Source organism: Papio anubis, chromosome 6, assembly GCF_008728515.1.
Source record: "Papio anubis isolate 15944 chromosome 6, Panubis1.0, whole genome shotgun sequence".
Taxonomy (NCBI): Eukaryota; Metazoa; Chordata; class Mammalia; order Primates; family Cercopithecidae; genus Papio; species Papio anubis.
Genome location: NC_044981.1, coordinates 93,241,163 through 93,259,692, shown reverse-complemented (window position 1 = coordinate 93,259,692; position 18,530 = coordinate 93,241,163). Strand labels below are relative to the sequence as shown.

Sequence of the window (18,530 nt, the reverse complement as noted above, 5' to 3'; positions counted from 1 at the left end):
TTGACCATATAATTGGAAGTAAAGCACTCCTCAGCAAATGTACAAGAACAGAAATTATAACAAACTGTCTCTCAGACCACAGTGCAATCAAACTAGAACTCAGGACTAAGAAACTCAATCAAAACCGCTCCACTACATGGAAACTGAACAACCTGCTCCTGAATGACTACTGGGTACATAACGAAATGAAGGCAGAAATAAAGATGTTCTTTGAAACCAATGAGAACAAAGATACAACATACCAGAATCTCTGGGACACATTTAAAGCAGTGTGTAGAGGGAAATTTATAGCACTAAATGCCCACAAGAGAAAGCAAGGAAAGATCTAAAATTGACACTCTAACATCGCAATTAAAAGAACTAGAGAAGCAAGAGCAAACACATTCGAAAGCTAGCAGAAGGCAAGAAATAACTAAGATCAGAGCAGAACTGAAGGAGATAGAGACACAAAAAACCCTCCAAAAAATCAATGAATCCAGGAGTTGGTTTTTTGAAAAGATCAACAAAATTGACAGACCACTAGCAAGACTAATAAAGAAGAAAAGAGAGAAGAATCAAATCAACGCAATTAAAAATGATAAAGGGGATATCACCACCGACCCCATAGAAATACAAACTACCATCAGAGAATACTATAAACACCTCTACGCAAATAAACTGGAAAATCTAGAAGAAACGGATAATTTCCTGGACACTTACACTCTTCCAAGACTAAACCAGGAAGAAGTTGAATCCCTGAATAGACCAATAGCAGGCTCTGAAATTGAGGCAATAATTAATAGCCTACCAACCAAAAAAAGTCCAGGACCAGATGGATTCACAGCTGAATTCTACCAGAGGTACAAGGAGGAGTTGGTACCATTCCTTCTGAAACTATTCCAATCAATAGAAAAAGAGGGAATCCTCCCTAACTCATTTTATGAGGCCAACATCATCCTGATACCAAAGCCTGGCAGAGACACAACAAAAAAAGAGAATTTTAGACCAATATCCCTGATGAACATTGATGCAAAAATCCTCAATAAAATACTGGCAAACGGGATTCAGCAACACATCAAAAAGCTTATCCACCATGATCAAGTGGGCTTCATCCCTGGGATGCAAGGCTGGTTCAACATTCGCAAATCAATAAACATAATCCAGCATATAAACAGAACCAAAGACAAGAACCACATGATTATCTCAATAGATGCAGAAAAGGCTTTTGACAAAATTCAACAGCCCTTCATGCTAAAAACGCTCAATAAATTCGGTATTGATGGAACGTACCTCAAAATAATAAGAGCTATTTATGACAAACCCACAGCCAATATCATACTGAATGGGCAAAAACTGGAAAAATTCCCGTTGCAAACTGGCACAAGACAGGGATGCCCTCTCTCACCACTCCTATTCAACATAGTGTTGGAAGTCCTGGCTAGGGCAATTAGGCAAGAGAAAGAAATCAAGGGTATTCAGTTAGGAAAAGAAGAAGTCAAATTGTCCCTGTTTGCAGATGACATGATTGTATATTTAGAAAACCCCATTGTCTCAACCCAAAATCTCCTTAAGCTGATAAGCAACTTCAGCAAAGTCTCAGGATACAAAATTAATGTGCAAAAATCACAAGCATTCTTATACACCAGTAACAGACAAACAGAGAGCCAAATCATGAATAAACTTCCATTCACAATTGCTTCAAAGAGAATAAAATACCTAGGAATCCAACTTACAAGGGATGTAAAGGACCTCTTCAAGGAGAACTACAAACCACTGCTCACTGAAATAAAAGAGGACACAAACAAATGGAAGAACATACCATGCTCATGGATAGGAAGAATCAATATCGTGAAAATGGCCATACTGCCCAAGGTAATTTATAGATTCAATGCCATCCCCATCAAGCTACCAATGAGTTTCTTCACAGAATTGGAAAAAACTGCTTTAAAGTTCATATGGAACCAAAAAAGAGCCCGCATCTCCAAGACAATCCTAAGTCAAAAGAACAAAGCTGGAGGCATCATGCTACCTGACTTCAAACTATACTACAAGGCTACAGTAACCAAAACAGCATGGTACTGGTACCAAAACAGAGATATAGACCAATGGAACAGAACAGAGTCCTCAGAAATAATACCACACATCTACAGCCATCTGATCTTTGACAAACCTGAGAAAAACAAGAAATGGGGAAAGGATTCCCTATTTAATAAATGGTGCTGGGAAAATTGGCTAGCCATAAGTAGAAAGCTGAAACTGGATCCTTTCCTTACTCCTTATACGAAAATTAATTCAAGATGGATTAGAGACTTAAATGTTAGACCTAAAACCATAAAATCCCTAGAGGAAAACCTAGGTAGTACCATTCAGGACATGGGCATGGGCAAAGACTTCATGTCTAAAACACCAAAAGCAACGGCAGCAAAAGCCAAAATTGACAAATGGGATCTCATTAAACTAAAGAGCTTCTGCACAGCAAAAGAAACTACCATCAGAGTGAACAGGCAACCTACAGAATGGGAGAAAATTTTTGCAATCTACTCATCTGACAAAGGGCTAATATCCAGAACCTACAAAGAACTCAAACAAATTTACAAGAAAAAAACAAACAACCCCATCAAAAAGTGGGCAAAGGATATGAATAGACATTTCTCAAAAGAAGACATTCATACAGCCAACAAACACATGAAAAAATGCTCATCATCACTGGCCATCAGAGAAATGCAAATCAAAACCACAATGAGATACCATCTCACACCAGTTAGAATGGCGATCATTAAAAAGTCAGGAAACAACAGGTGCTGGAGAGGATGTGGAGAAATAGGAACACTTTTACACTGTTGGTGGGATTGTAAACTAATTCAACCATTATGGAAAACAGTATGGCGATTCCTCAAGGATCTAGAACTAGATGTACCATATGACCCAGCCATCCCATTACTGGGTATATACCCAAAGGATTATAAATCATGCTGCTATAAAGACACATGCACACGTATGTTTATTGCAGCACTATTCACAATAGCAAAGACTTGGAATCAACCCAAATGTCCATCAGTGACAGACTGGATTAAGAAAATGTGGCACATATACACCATGGAATACTATGCAGCCATAAAAAAGGATGAGTTTGTGTCCTTTGTAGGGACATGGATGCAGCTGGAAACCATCATTCTTAGCAAACTATCACAAGAACAGAAAACCAAACACCGCATGTTCTCACTCATAGGTGGGAACTGAACAATGAGATCACTTGGACTCGGGAAGGGGAACATCACACACCGGGGCCTATCATGGGGAGGGGTTAGAGGGGAGGGATTGCATTGGGAGTTATACCTGATGTAAATGATGAGTTGATGGGTGCAGCACACCAACATGGCACAAGTATACATATGTAACAAACCTGCACGTTATGCACATGTACCCTACAACTTAAAGTATAATAATAATAAATAAATTTAAAAAAAATAAAATAAAATAATAAATAAATAAATAAATAAATAGGTCCATTCCAAGTTGTTAAATTTATTTGTGTAAAGTTATTTTTAGTATTCCCTTATTAGCCTTTTGAAGGTCTGTAGTTATATCTCATGTTTCATTTGTGACAGTAGTAATTTATGTCCTCCTTATTACATATCAGGCTTGCTATGTTAATTTTATTGGACCTTTCAAAAAAACAACATTTTGTGTCACTGTTTTTCTATATTGTTTTTCTGTTTTCAAATTTGTTGATTTCTGCCCTTATACATATGATTTCCTTCCTTCTGCTTGCTTTGGGCTTATTTTGTTTTTATGTTTAGGTTCTTGAGATAGGAACTCCAATTATTGATTTGAGATCTTTTCTCTTTTTGAATGTATGTGTGTAGTGCTATAAATTTCCCTCTCCACACTGTTTTAGCTGTATTCTAACATTTTTGATATGTTGTACTTTCATTTTAATTAGTTTCCTGCCCTGGCTCATTTTCTACATGCCTATGCCATTGAGAACCCAGAAATAAATTCCTGCATTTATGGCCAATTGATTTTTGATACTAGTGCCAAAAACACATAATGGGAGTAAGGGCAATGTCTTCAATAAATGGTGTCGAAACCAATAAATATCCACAATCAGAATAATGAAATTAGACTCTTTATACAAAACCAACTCAGAATGAATTGAACACTTAAATATAAGACCTGAAACTGAAAAACTATTTAAAAACAAAATAGAAAAAAATATCCATGGCATTGTTCTAGGTAATGATTTTGTTTGGATATGTGAACCTGAAAGCACAGCAACAATAGTAAAAATTGATAAATGGGATTGCATCAAACCAAAAAGTTTCTGTTCAACCAAGGAAACAGGAGTGAAGAGACAACTTATGGAATGGGGTAAAATATTTGCAAACTATACATTTGATAAGTTACTGCTATCCAAAATATATAAAAAATGTAAACAACTCACTAGCAAGAAAAATAACCCAATTTTTAAAATGGCAAAGGATCTGAATACACAGTTCTCAAAAGAAGACATACAAATAGACAAGTATATGAGAAAAAATGCTCAATATCAATAGTCATCCAATAGATGCAAGTTAGAATGGCTTTTGTCAGAAAGACAAAAGATAACTGTTGGTGAGGATATGGAGAAAAGGGAACTCTTACACAGTATTGGTGGAAATTTAAATTAATATAGTCATTATGGAAAACTGTGTGGAGGTTCCTTAAAAAATTAAAAGTAGAACTGACATACGATCCAGCAACCCAGTGCTTGGTATATATCCAAAGGAAATGAGCTCAGTATGTTGAAGAGGTATCTGCACTCCTTTGTTTATTGCAGCATTACTCACAAGAGCCAAGATATTAAATCAACCTAAGTGTCCAGCAATGGATGAACAGATAAAGAAAATGTGACATTTATAGATAGATAGATAGATAGATAGATAGATAGATAGATAGATATGTGATATATCTTTTCACATCTATCAAACAGATAAAGAAGATGTGATATATATATCACATTGTATTATACACACACACACACACACACACACACAATGGAATACTATTCAACCTTATAAAAGAAGAAAATCCTGTCATTTGAAACAACATGGGTGAGCCTGGAGGACATTATATTAAGTGAAATAAGCCAGGCATAGAAGGACAAATACTGTATGATTTCACGGATATGTGGAATCTAAAACAGTCAAACACATAGAAGCAGAGAGCAGAATGGTGGTTACGGGGGGCCAGTGGGAGGGAGAAAGGGTGGGGTAGGAAGATGATGTGTCAAAGGATACCATCCATCCAAATTTCAAGTAGATCGGAGGAGTAAGTTCAAGAAATCTATTGTGCAGCATGGTTAATAACAATGTATTGCATTCTTACAAATTGCTAACAGAGTCTATTTTAAATATTCTTATTAGCAAAAATGATAAACCTGTGAGTTAACATATATGTTAATTAGCTCAATTTAGCCATTCCACAAATATATATATTTCAAAGTATGTTGTACATAATAAATATACACAATGTTTGTCAATTGAAATAAAGTAAAAACATTGGAGAAGTATCAGAGATTATGACTAAAATGAATTTTGAATTATGACTCTAATTTAGCCAGATGTACTTAGGAAAAATACTTACAGGTAAAGGGAAAATGTAGAAAGATATAGTGGTGTGAAGGAACAGCAGCAGTATGATGGCGCAGACCAAGTTTGGAAAATATAAGATTTTTCACTATGGATCAGCTAATAATATGTTAGATATGGGTGCACAATGGAAAGCTGAAAGAAATGAGGGAGATAAGGGGCGTTTTTCTGTCATGCAGGAAAATTTAGATTTTATTCTGTTGGTAGTGTGAAGCCACCCAAGAATTCAACAGGGAGCAGGACGTATCAGATATGACCCTTAGGAAGACTATGTTTGAGAATCAAACAGATCAGTTTAAAATTTTTAAGTACCCAGAATAAATGTATTATATAATAAATAAAATGATTTAAATAGATTAAAAGAATGTCCATGAAATATTAATACATCCATGGAACACAAAAGAAAATCAATCACATAATTGACCACAAAGAAAATGTTAAATCCAAATAAGAGTAGAAATTTTAAAGGTTAAAATCTCTCATCATAAATACTATGACTATAAATAATTGTAAAACATTGAGCAAAATGTAAAAAAATTCCTGCGATATTTAAAAATGTAGAACTGACATACTGAAAATGCTTCATGTTGTGCCCTGAATACTTTTTCCAACCAAGTGTTTTTAAACTTGTGTGCCTTGGTTTTATGATCACATTGTTGTGGCTTGATATTGTGGCAGCTGACATGATAAGGGGTTTAGGTAAGATAATTCATTTTATCTTAAAAAAAGAAGAAAAAGAAAAAAAAAGAAACCTAAATGCTACTTACTGCCCATCTCTCTGTCTGCATTTAAATAAAAATAATATTTAATAAATGCTCATTATGCTGCGAAAAAAATTCTGTCCTTACTTGCGTTTTGTTAGTTTGGGTTTAAATTTTAATATCTCCCAAATTCCCTTTTGTATTCTCTGATAGCCTAAACAGATGCTTAAATTATATTTACTGTAATTAACCCACTTACTTTCTTTTCTTTTTGATTCTTTCTTATTAATGATTCCTCTCTACAGCCTATGGTTTCTACTCAATCTATTCATTGGCAGAGTGCACAGGATAATCTTGGTCTTTGAAAACTGAAGCAACTGTTTCACATTACCAAACAAAAAAAAATTGATGGATTTTCTGCAGCAAGGTTTTCAAAATACTTCAAAGTCATATTATATGTTTTTAATCAATTCAGTGAAAGGTTAATATTATGAATTATAAAAGCTCTCTATATTTCAACTGTTATTTTGAATAACAGATACCCATTTCAAACAAAATGCATTTCAAAGTCGTAGCAATTGTTAATAATGTGCTTTTAAACTTATGTAAGAATTATAGCACAGGAAAATTAAAAAAATACGATGCTAAACAAGCTGAGAAATACATAAATGTGAAAACTAAAGAACCAATTATTTAACTATATTAAGAATTAAAAATGGGGATATTCCATAATTGTTTTTATGCACAAATTTAAAGTATGCTAAACTGGCTCACTGATGACATTATTTTAGAGTCGTGTTATTTAGCAGGTTAATGAATTTGACGATTAAAGACCTAAAAGTAGTCCTTAGAAAGTAATTTCATGGCATCATCTCTGGAGAGAGCATTATACACAGGTATGCCTCCTTTACTATATTCACTCATTCAAAAATACATTTATTATGCATCTATGATGTTTGAAAGGACACTGGCCAAGAGACTTTGGTGTTTAGGTAAATGGGAAGTAGTTAGGATTAAAAAGGTGAAAAAACACTCTGTGTCCTCAAAGTGAAAAGTATAGCCACTTACTAGTGATAAAACAAAGCACAAGTATTAAGTGTTACAAATTTAGTGAATGAAGAAAGCAACCATATAATCTACTGTTAAATGCATTTCTTACAATTAAATCATTTAAATTTTAGTAGTAAAAATTTTATAACTTTCTACCAATATTTTCACCATTTCCTATGCATTACGTTTAAAGATTTAGATGGTTCTAATTTCCCACAGTAAATATCTTTTATTAAAAACCATTTAAATACCTGTGGTCATATTGAAACGGGAAAGGTTCCGTTGTCCCCCTCGCAGGGCCAGCAATGTGGGTGTGGCTTGCTTCTTCAGTGCCTCGCTGCTCAAACTTCTAGGAGAGCATACAGATGGGCAGGCTGTGGGGCTCTGACGCCACGGCAGTATCTAGGGGTGAACTTTTACAGCTCCTGAAGCCCCAGTGGGCGTGTGTTACAGGGTACTTTTTAGTTTGCCATCTATAGGTGTCTTGTGTAAGTCCGCTCAGTTAGAACTTCTACCTTGTCGCAAGGACAGAGGGCTTTCTGTATCCCTGGTTCTTGCCATGGTGTAGGGGAAGAATCGGATCACATGTGGGATTGGAGAATGAGTACAAAGTTCTATTGAGTGGAAGCAGCTCTCAGCTGATGGAGGAGCCAGAGGGAGACGGTTTTCCCCTGGAGTCGGACCGCTAGGTGGCCCCAGCTCTCCTCTGACTGCCCCGGCCAAACTCCGTCTCGTCCCCTTAATCAATGGCCTGCCCTCGTGCAGGTTCCTATCGGTGTGTTTTTCTGCCAGCATGCTCCTCTCGAGTTCCTGTGGAACACCAACCGCTTGAGTCTTCTACTGCTGACGTCCTTCTCTGGAAGCATGGCCACCTGTGTATCTGCCCACTAGGGTCTCAGGTTTTTATAGGCCCAGAATGGGGGCGTGGCAGGTCCGGGTGGTCTTGGGAAATACAACATTTGGGCAGGAAATGCCTGTCCTCACCTAGGTCCCTGGGGGTGGAGCCCTAGCCAGGGACCCGCCTTTCTCTCCAGGACTTCCCTTCCCCCATTCCGTATCATTTAAAGGGACCATGCTCTTCCCTTGCCAGCATTCCCGTATCAATATAACATGCACCAACTAATAAATCTTCAATTATTATTGGCTCCATTTTAAAAATCGAATAATAATTCCTTTACTTACACACACACGCACACAAACATAAAACTGAAGAGAGGAGAAAAATCAAGCAATGCTTTTCTTAAAGGAAATTAAAGAAAGTAGTTTCAGTTAAGTAATCAAACATTATGTATTTAAAATCTATATTTTTTAAAAGTTTAATTCATCTGATGGGCAACTATCTATTACAGTTAAGACTTTTTCATCAGTAGAGAGTTTACCAGATAGTAAACCTTTATTGGTTAACTTGTGTTTGCAAACTCCAGCTTTAACACATTTGTTAACTCATCCCTCTATTATATGTTCATAAGTTTTACAATATAAAGGAAAAAGAAAACCTCTTTCTAAAGCAGTATAAAATGCTATTTTTAGAAAAAAGTATACATTTTATATAGTATATAAGTTGTTTTCCAAGAAGAAAGTGGTAGTGTATAAGGACAGTGATAGACCTACTCTGATAAGGGCTGTGAGCTTTTTAGGGTAAGAACTTTTCAAGTGGGATTTTCCAGTCAAAATACATTTTCCATACTATAAACAGTGACTGAAAATAAACATAGATTTTTCTGAGAGGTAATTTTACATTTTGCCACATATTTGTCACAACATTCCACCTTAAAATAATATTTCTGAATTCTTACCTTAACTGACCCATTAACAGTCTTCCTCCCCAATTTCATGCTTCAGTGTGATCACTAACAAAACAGTTGGCATTTCTTAGCTGGGAGGTAATAGCATTTCTGAATGACTGAAATCCTCTGGAATTGTACTCTACCTGATTTTCAAGGGTGTTTAATCCATTTGTATGCTCCAAATTTTCCATTTGAATTTGCATCAGGTCAATGTAATATCAGTTTCTTCTGTGTCACCTGATGTAGCAATAACTTTATATAATGTGACACTGTGTAATGTACAGTTTAGAAAATCCCTTTTCTACTGGAGTGGGATCTATCCAATGCTGCATCTGTCCTACACCACTGATCTACTTAATGGGTGTAACTACTAAATAAAAAATATCTAGTTACTTCTGTGCATTTCAGTATGACAATTACATACTTGTCTTCCTAATTAACCACACCACTTTATACCATAAATGTGTTTCTTACATAATATTATAAAGAAGCTAAATATTAAAACAATGATGCATTTCCCTTTTCCCCTTCCGCCGATGGGAGCTGTCAGGTTGGAATGTAAGAAAACAACATCACTTTGTATTACTGAATTTTGTTTATATATTCATTTGAGAAGTGAATTCCAGAAAGGGAGCATTATTTCTGGCTGAAATTTAGCAGGCAAAGGACAGTGAATTCTATCTCTAAGTCCAGACTTCAGGTCATATTCTAGATTGTGGGTCTGCAAGCAATGACGTCCAAAACAAATCTGGCCTACAGTCTGTATTTATAAAGTATAGTTTATTGGAACACAGCTACACCCATTCTTTTTCATATTGTCATTCTGTCATTCTTTTTCATATTGGCTGCTCTTAGACTACAAAGGTAATACTCAGTAGTTGCCACAAATACTATCTGTCCCACAATGCTCAAAAGATATTCTACCTCGCCCTTTACAAACAAAAATTACTGATCTCTATTCTAGAATTTTTGTGAACAGTGAACTATTGGTTGCATGATGTTAAAACAGACATTAAAACACAAATTCTCTGCAAGGATGACATTATTTTCAAAAGTGAATAAACATACTGAAATGCCAAATGAAACTATTTCTCTTGTAAGCTCCAGGAAATGGAGTCATATTTCATAGCTGAGGGAGCTTTTGTCTCTTATTTAGGTATTTAGTTTTTGTTTTGCATTGAGGTATGTTTCTAATGTTTATTATTTGATTTCTTATGTCCATTGCTTCTTAGATCAAAAGCAAAGATTTGGAAAGAGCAATCCACCCACTTCTAAGAAGAGTTGGCGAGACACTTAGGCTAGAAAGAACTTGCCCTGAGTAGTGAGGCATATGTGTTTCTTGTCTAGTCAATGAAGTCTTAAAGAAAACATCTTAAATAGTGAGTTTCTCTTAGAAAAGAATCAAAGACTGTCTAGCATACTCTGGTTTTCCACAGATGATGCCTCCATGCAACAAACTAATCATCTACTCTGGGTTAGATTCTGTAAGACAAACCAACTGACTTTACTGCTACAGGAATATCCTTGCACTGTATTACCCAACCACATTTGGAGTGAAATTCCCACACTTCTCTTTGTCAAAAAATCATTTCTAAAGAGTTTTATAGACTATGGCATGGTACTAGACTAGGCAATTGATGGGCCAAATATAGAGAGCAATGAAAGGTCTGTTAAGAGCAGACTACAGTGAGGACTACAGAACATCTTCACTGAAGGATGATGATGAATAGACCCAATGGATGAAACCTTTACCAATGGAAGTCTGATGTAATGAGGAGTAGACTTCAGCATCCAGGAACTGTGCATGATTTGATGTGAAAATAAACTTTTCCCTTCCTATCTTCTGATAATGTTTAAATGCTATTTATTTTTTTCTTTTGAGGAAGAGATACCCTTGATAGTGGAACCAATAATGAGCCAAATGTACTGAGACTTGCTGGCAGCCAGTCTGACTAGATGGGTAACCATTCTGATATGTACTTTGTGTGTATGTGTTGGAAGGAGGTACAGTAAACACTTAAAAATCACCTCTGACTGTTACTAACCTGAAACACTCTTTGAATTCTTCCTCCATGCCTCAGTCTCCCTTGAGACACTTGCAGTTTGACTCTGATTACAGGAGGTAGAATCCATTGTCAATAATATACTTTGATTAGCTAATTAATAGGTTGTTTAAATTGCAATAGGAACTGAATTGCTCATATACTTGTAAAAATTGTCACTGTGTGTATACATTTGTCTAATGTATTCTACAATTTTTCCTTGTGAAATTAACAGGGCCTGGGGGAAAATTCAGTTATTAAACTTGACTTTGCATCTGAGACTTTTCAGGACACTACAGAGTTTCAATTTACACATGAAGTTAACAAGGTACAGAGCTTATGCATTAAATTCCCTTTCTGTTTCTGCCATCTCTGTTCTATTACTTTAATATGGACATAGTACTAGTTACATAACAAAAGTGCTATGTACATCAATACAGTCCTGAAAACAATCTCTTTGTGTAGTTTTATCAAATTTAAATGACATACTTAAAAGGAGTGTCTTTTGAGTATCCTACCAGATATATAAAGGCGGTGTATTAAAAAAAAAAAAAAAAAAAGAGCCACCATGAAAGAATCTGTTCAGGGGTATTCTTCAAGTGCATTCTACATGTATAACATGAGGCTGAAGAAGCTCTCAGAAAACTCAGTTGTTTCTGCAAGAAGCATCTTGAATTTTAAACCTTCTAAATGTTGCTTCCAGGAATAGTAGCTCTCAGGGGAAACCTAATCAGCCCTTTTACCTAAAATGTATAAGATAATTTGACCTCTAGAATCTGAGAACTTTGAAGACTGCACTACTTTGCATGAATTTCCCAGAAACAAAATTTCTTCATTGTCAAAAGTGTTCAATCATAAAAATGTATCCATCTCCTACACCCTTTAAAATCCTGCATATATATTATATTTACATTTTTTATTAAAATGGCAAAAGGGCAGAATAAATTCTGTCCCACCAAACTATATCATGGGACAGATACTCTTGGTGTTTCTGCAGTTTCCTGGGAATTAGACACTGAGAAACATAACAACTGTACAGAAAAAAAAGGTGGCGTTTAGTGCTTTCCTTCTGGAAAAGACACTGAAAAGCTCTAGAAGCACTCCCACGTGGCAGAGACTGAAATAAGGTATCTACAGAACACATCTGAAAATGCTTTTTGCATTACGTAGGCTCATACATACTGCTTCTAACACTAAAGAGAATGTCATTTTTCTGTTTTACATTTAGTGTGGACAAAAGAGTATGAGTGGAGCACATCCAGTGGTTCTACAAGATGCACTGGCTGCCTTGAGACACTCAGCTCCCTAAGGTACCACCAGGGAATCATGTAGGCACCAAGCACTGTAATTATCATTTTTACTGACAACTGAGTTAGGGTAATATTATATTCCTAAGTAGCACTGATGAAAACATTGGATTATTTGTCATAAGAACACATTTTATTTTTAAAATGTTTAACAAAATTGAAATGAGCTTTTTAAAACTGTATTTTCAGCATTTCTACTGTTTGTCTAGTAAACTATTTATAAGTGAGATAATCAAATTAGATAATTAATTTAAACCATCTTTTCAAATGAAAAGCACTTTAAAGCTATAAGATGCTTTTAGTCTCTTAAAAAGATACTAGATTTCCTGTGATTATATGGCTTGGCCTACTGTAGAATTATTGACACATTTAATATGCTTGATGAGCCCAATATATAACCTAAATGATAAAGTTATTATGGTATCATGTTGGATTATTAAATTAAGTCACATTGGTGGGGAAGACTCTATATTGCATTAGTCATAGTCTTGGCAAGAGGCTGGTGTCATTGTCCAACAGGGTAATTGAGAAAACTTAAGGAAGTGATTTTTACCAGAGTGTTGACAACGTAAATGAAACCAGCAATAGAAAGTAAAGTTGGCCAGGCGCAGTGGCTCACGCCTGTCATCCCAGCACTTTGGGAGGCTGAGGTGGGTGGATCACCTGAGGTCAGTAGCTCGAGACCAGCCTGGCCAACATGGTGAAACTCCGTCTTTACTAAAAAAAAAAAAAATCCCAGCTGTAATCCCAGCTACTTGGGGGGCTGAGGCAGAAGAATCCCTGGAACCCAGGAGGTGGAGGTTGCAGTGAGCCAAGACCGTGCCATTGCACTTCAGCCTGGGCACAAGAGCGAAACTCTGTCTCAAAAACGAAAGAAAGCAAAGTCTCCCCAGGATAATAGTGGGGAGTTGTTGCCACACCAGGACTGATGGGCAAGGGGAGGAAGCAAGTATTAGACCCCAGGGAGTAACAGGTAGCTTAAAAGAGGATTGTGTATACTGCCAGCCCATGGCTTGGCAGGGAAGGTGCTATGGGAATAAAACCTCAACCTCCCTCAACTTCTACTCTGTAATCTTTTGTCTATACCTATTGGTTGAAATCCATCTCAGTCCAGAGGGCAAGATGTCCTATTAGTTAAATTCAAAAATGTCAGCTTCTGGAACCACAGGGCAGGGTTGATCTGGCAGGATAAATAAAGAATATAAAAAATAGGAGTCAATAATTCATAATTAAATAAATTTCTGAAATAAACTTTTAATGTTTTAAATATGAAAACATGTGTTTTATAAAGTAAATTTAATTGATATCAATAAGGTTCATTCATTCACATATTCAGCAGAGCTTTAGTGAATACCTACTATATGCTCTATGCTAAGCACTTAGTAAAATTTTTTTATATGATTCCCCTCCTCAGGGATTTTACCATTTTGTTTGAAATATAGATGTGAAAAATCAACTATTACAACCATACTGTAAGAGAAAATTTAAAAGAAGGAAGAAGAAGAAACTAAAGGGTGGCTTCTAGGTCAAAATAAAACACAAGTCAAGTGTTAAGGAAGAATAGGGGTTCAACAAGTGGACAATGGGAGAATAGGAGAAATAACCTTATAGGTAAAGTGAGTAGTGCAAAGATACGAGGGCTCAAGGAAGCTTGGTTCAGGAAACTAGAGCTTTTTCAGTTTTGCTAGAAGGAAGGAAAAACCTAGGCCCAACAAGTCTGGTCTAAATCATTAAGGTACTTTATTTGATAAGTTAGCAGTTGTGTTTTATCCTAAAATGAATAAGGAGCCAAGGAGGAATTTTAAGCAAGGGAAAGACCTAAAGAGTTTTGCATTCAAGAGATATAACTGTTGTGGTTGTGTAGAGGATGCATGGGAAGAGCATAAAACTAGAGCGCAATTAAGAGATTATTACAAAATCCAGAATTGCCAAAGATTTTGTATTAGATTTATCCAGAGAAATAGAACCAATAGAATTCATATATAAAGATATTTATTAAAAGAAATTGGTTCACTTGATTACAGAGGGTGGAATGTCGCAAGATATACAGTCTGCAAGTGGTAGAACAAGAAGATCTGATGGTTTAGTTCCAGTCCAAGTGCAAAGGCCTAAGATTCAGAAGAATCAATGGTGTAAGTTCCAGTCTGGAGGCCTGGAGGCTAAAAACACAGGATGAGTGGATGCTTCCATTTAAGTCTAAATGCAGGTAAAAGAACAATGTCACAGCCAAGACAGGCAGGAGGAATTCCCAGTTACTTGAGGGTGGGAAAGCTATTTTGTTCTGTTCATGTTTCCTGTTGATTGAATGGACTTGCCCACTTTAGGGAGGACAATCTCTTTTACTCAGTCTACCAACCCAGATGTTAATCTCATCCAGAAACTCTCTCAGACACACTCAGAATAATGTTTGACCAAATATCTGGCTGCCTCATGGCTCAATCAAGTTGACACATAAAATTAACCATCACAGTCTTGATGGGAAGAGCACAAAGAATCTATGCAATAGAAATTGGAGATCAAATGGCTTGGAGACAATAGTTAAACCTGATGCCCCAGAATCGATCATGAAAACCTGGGTAAAATGTGATCTTACTGACCATGGTGAGACACCCTGAAGGATAAGCAAATACAGGGGAGTTCCGGTTTAAAAAGATTGGGCAATGCCTGTGAGGTAAACCAGGACATGGGAGAGAAGTCTGCACTAAAGTAAAGATGAACTTTATATGGTTATTATAAACATTTAAATGGGCAACTTTTATATAATAATTTATTACTATAGCCAAATTATAACTACTCAATATGGGCCGTATGATTAAATATAAGAGAATTTAGCACACTAAAGTGATCTACCTTTTCCTTAGAAAAAGAATAGGTAAAAGCAATAGTCCACTTGTATTGTATGTGTAGATCCATTGTATATTCAGGAAATTAATACATTGATATTGAATTATTTAGTTCAATATTTCTGTTTTCTTTTTGCTTAGATGTTGTGCTTTTTCCATTTTCTGTAACTTTTCATACAGCTGTTTGGAAACAATAGTAATAACATTGTTGATTTTGAAGAAAATAATCAACTTAGGTAAATAGCAACTTAATAAAGGGTGATTTAAAAACCCCTTAATTAAATTATCTTTTATTACAAACTGTGTCTTTACAGATAGCATTTTCACAACTCTAGACCTTGCTACATATAAAATTTATATATTTTAACATATAATTGTATTATTATTAACCATATATAATCATTATCTAGTTAATTTTTCTTATGTAGGGCTATCTATGTGTGAATATTTTCTGTGTTAATGTACCATGGTGAAATGGATAAGTTGAATATCATCTGCAACATCCAAAGGCAAATTAGTTGATATCAGTTGCTTCGTTAATACTGAATTATAAAACATAATATAACTTTAAAGCAACACAGCTGTTTACAATGTCTCCTCATTTTTCAGCATCCATTCAGTTCATCCCCTCCATAGAGTGGTTCTATAGAAGCTTCCAAACACTCTTGTTTCCAAACTCCTCTAAAGAATGTTCTGTACCAAACAGGTAACATTTTCGTCAACTGTTTCATGTGTTTGTTTTAATTTTAACTGTAAAGCCAGAGGGTAATCTCCTTGAGGTCAGGGGCCTAATATCTCACTTTGAGCTTCTCAGCCCCTAGCACCCATATTGATTATAAAGTTCTGTGGTCTACATATTGGTAGATTTATTTATTTCTCCAGAGCCTTACTTAAAAAAGACTGAAAGGAAATGAGACTATATTTTACATAAGTTATTGCCAGATAATTTTAAAATGCAGCATAAAATTAAACCTACTGAAGAAATTACATTTTTATGCAAAAAAAGAAAATAAATTTCTTTAGTCAATATCTTAGGACTTAGATCAAATATCACGTATGGCAAAATTCTAAAGAGAACTCATGACTTTTCACTTTGAATTAAAATTGAAATACATTTTGTAACTCAAATATGTGTATGTAAAATCACTTAAAATATAAGCTATATAAATAAACCTAACTTCCTTATTAAAGAAAACTTAATAACAATTATTTTCAACACAAAAATAGTAAACTCCGTAACCACACCAAATTTTGTCCTTTTTTTAAAAAACATTTAAATGGATTTTTGTACAACTAAAAACAATTTTTATTCTTTTATTTCTCTTGTAGTTTGTAGGATATTTCTATGTTTATGTATTTTCATAGACATTGTCATCTATCAGTATTTGTGGGGGATTGGTTCCAGAAACCCTTGTGGATACAAAAATCCTTGGATACTCAAATCTTTTATTTAAAATGCTATCCGTTTTACATGTAACCTATGCAGATCTTTCTGTTCCTTTAAATCAACTCTAGATTACTTAGGATACCTAATGCAATATAAATGCTATATAAATAGTTATTATGTTGTATTGTTTAAGGAATAATTACAAGAAAAATGTCTGTATATGTTCAGTACAGACGCAATCATTCTTTTTTTTTCCCCCAAATACTTTTGATTCAGGGTTGGTTGAATCCATGGACACATTGCATACAGATCTGAAGAGACAACTGTATTTATGTCTAAACATAAAGTATTTATGTCCTCCTAAATTCATTACAAAGTAATATTCTATAAACTGAATTCCACCCTTTAACTTTCCTCAATAGTTAAAAAAAAACAAAACCAAAAACAAACAAAACCTGAAAGGACTTAAATTAGGAATAAGGAAAACCCCAGGTCCAGCAAACTAACTGTTTCATGTTCTGCAAACTTCTCCAGCTCTACCAGTACTGACACTGTGCTTCCATAGATGTGAGACCAATGACCTAAACCCTTTATTGAGTACCCCAAAATTCCACTAAAATTTACAAAAGCAATTATATTCTCATTTTATTGATATCTGAAGCATAATTTTAATTTTAAAATGGCTAGGAATGTATCCTTAAGTCTTCCTAAAACATTCTAGAATCTACTCCCAGATGAAATTTTAGGGCAAGGAAGACTGTTGCTTACATCTAAATTGTTTTTTAGTTTTGTTGATTATGAAAACATTATTTTCAAACAGGAAACATGATGCATAATAAAATTTAAATACAAATATCTAGGTAATATTAGGTACGCTGCTCCATTTTCACTAATTTTTGCTTGTTATTAATCATTAATTAATCCAACCGTTGCTGTCTTACCTTCACTGGAAGACCCCATTTATCTTTCCAATTTTTCTTTCTTTCTTTTCTCCTCCTTACCTACAGGAGTGATAAAGAGAAAAAAAAAATTGAATCCCAGTGTGATGCCGCTAGTATGTACAGAAAACCCTTGACAGTCATTTTCCCATCAGCAGCTTCCCTGCTGGCCAGCTTCTAAGTCTCTCCCACTTCCCTTCTCCTCAGGTAGCTGGCTGCTAGATGTTTACTGATTAATTTGCATCAAATGTTCTCCTAGCAACCAACACTAGGATAGGATTAGATACTTTCGTAAAAGACTGTTTTCTGTTAAAGAAGCTTAGACTTCCTGAACACCACAAACATAAACTAATAACATTTAAGCAAAAGTATAACGTGATTCCTTCACATTTTTTAAAAGTAATTTTAGCCAGTTGCTTTTTACTGTTGTTTTTATTTGGGGAAAATCAGCAATTTTTTTTTTCTATTTAAAAATTAGCATTTGTGAACACATTATTTTTTCTTTTCTTTTCTTTTCTTTCCTTTTTTTTTTTTTTTTTTTTTTTGGTAGACGGAGTCTCTCTCGCTCTGCTGCCCAGGCTGGAGTGCAGTGGTGCAATCTTGGTTTACTGTTGTTCACTGCAACCTCTTTCCCGGTTCAAGCGATTATCCTGCCTCAGCCTCCGGAGTAACTGGGATTACAGGCACCCGCCATGAGGCCTGGCTAGTTTTTGTATCTTTAGTAGAGATAGGGTTTCACTACGTTGGGCAGGCTGATCTCAAACTCCTAACCTCAGGTGATCTGCCCGCCTTGACCTCTCAAAATGTTGGGATTACAGGCGCGAGCCATCGCAGCTGGCTCACATCTCCATTTAAAACACAAATGA

The 18,530-nt window shown here is 35.4% G+C and overlaps 1 long non-coding RNA gene across 1 annotated transcript in view; it reads right to left on the bottom strand.

The window, feature by feature from the left end:
- LOC103883873 overlaps nucleotides 1-18,040 on the bottom strand; it is a 163,130-nt gene extending 145,090 nt beyond the window's left edge. Inside the window, exon 1 of the long non-coding RNA XR_001901986.3 lies at nucleotides 17,668-18,040. This is a non-coding gene — a long non-coding RNA (uncharacterized LOC103883873). The remainder of the gene's footprint in view (nucleotides 1-17,667) is intronic.
- Between the last annotated feature and the right edge of the window lie 490 nt (nucleotides 18,041-18,530).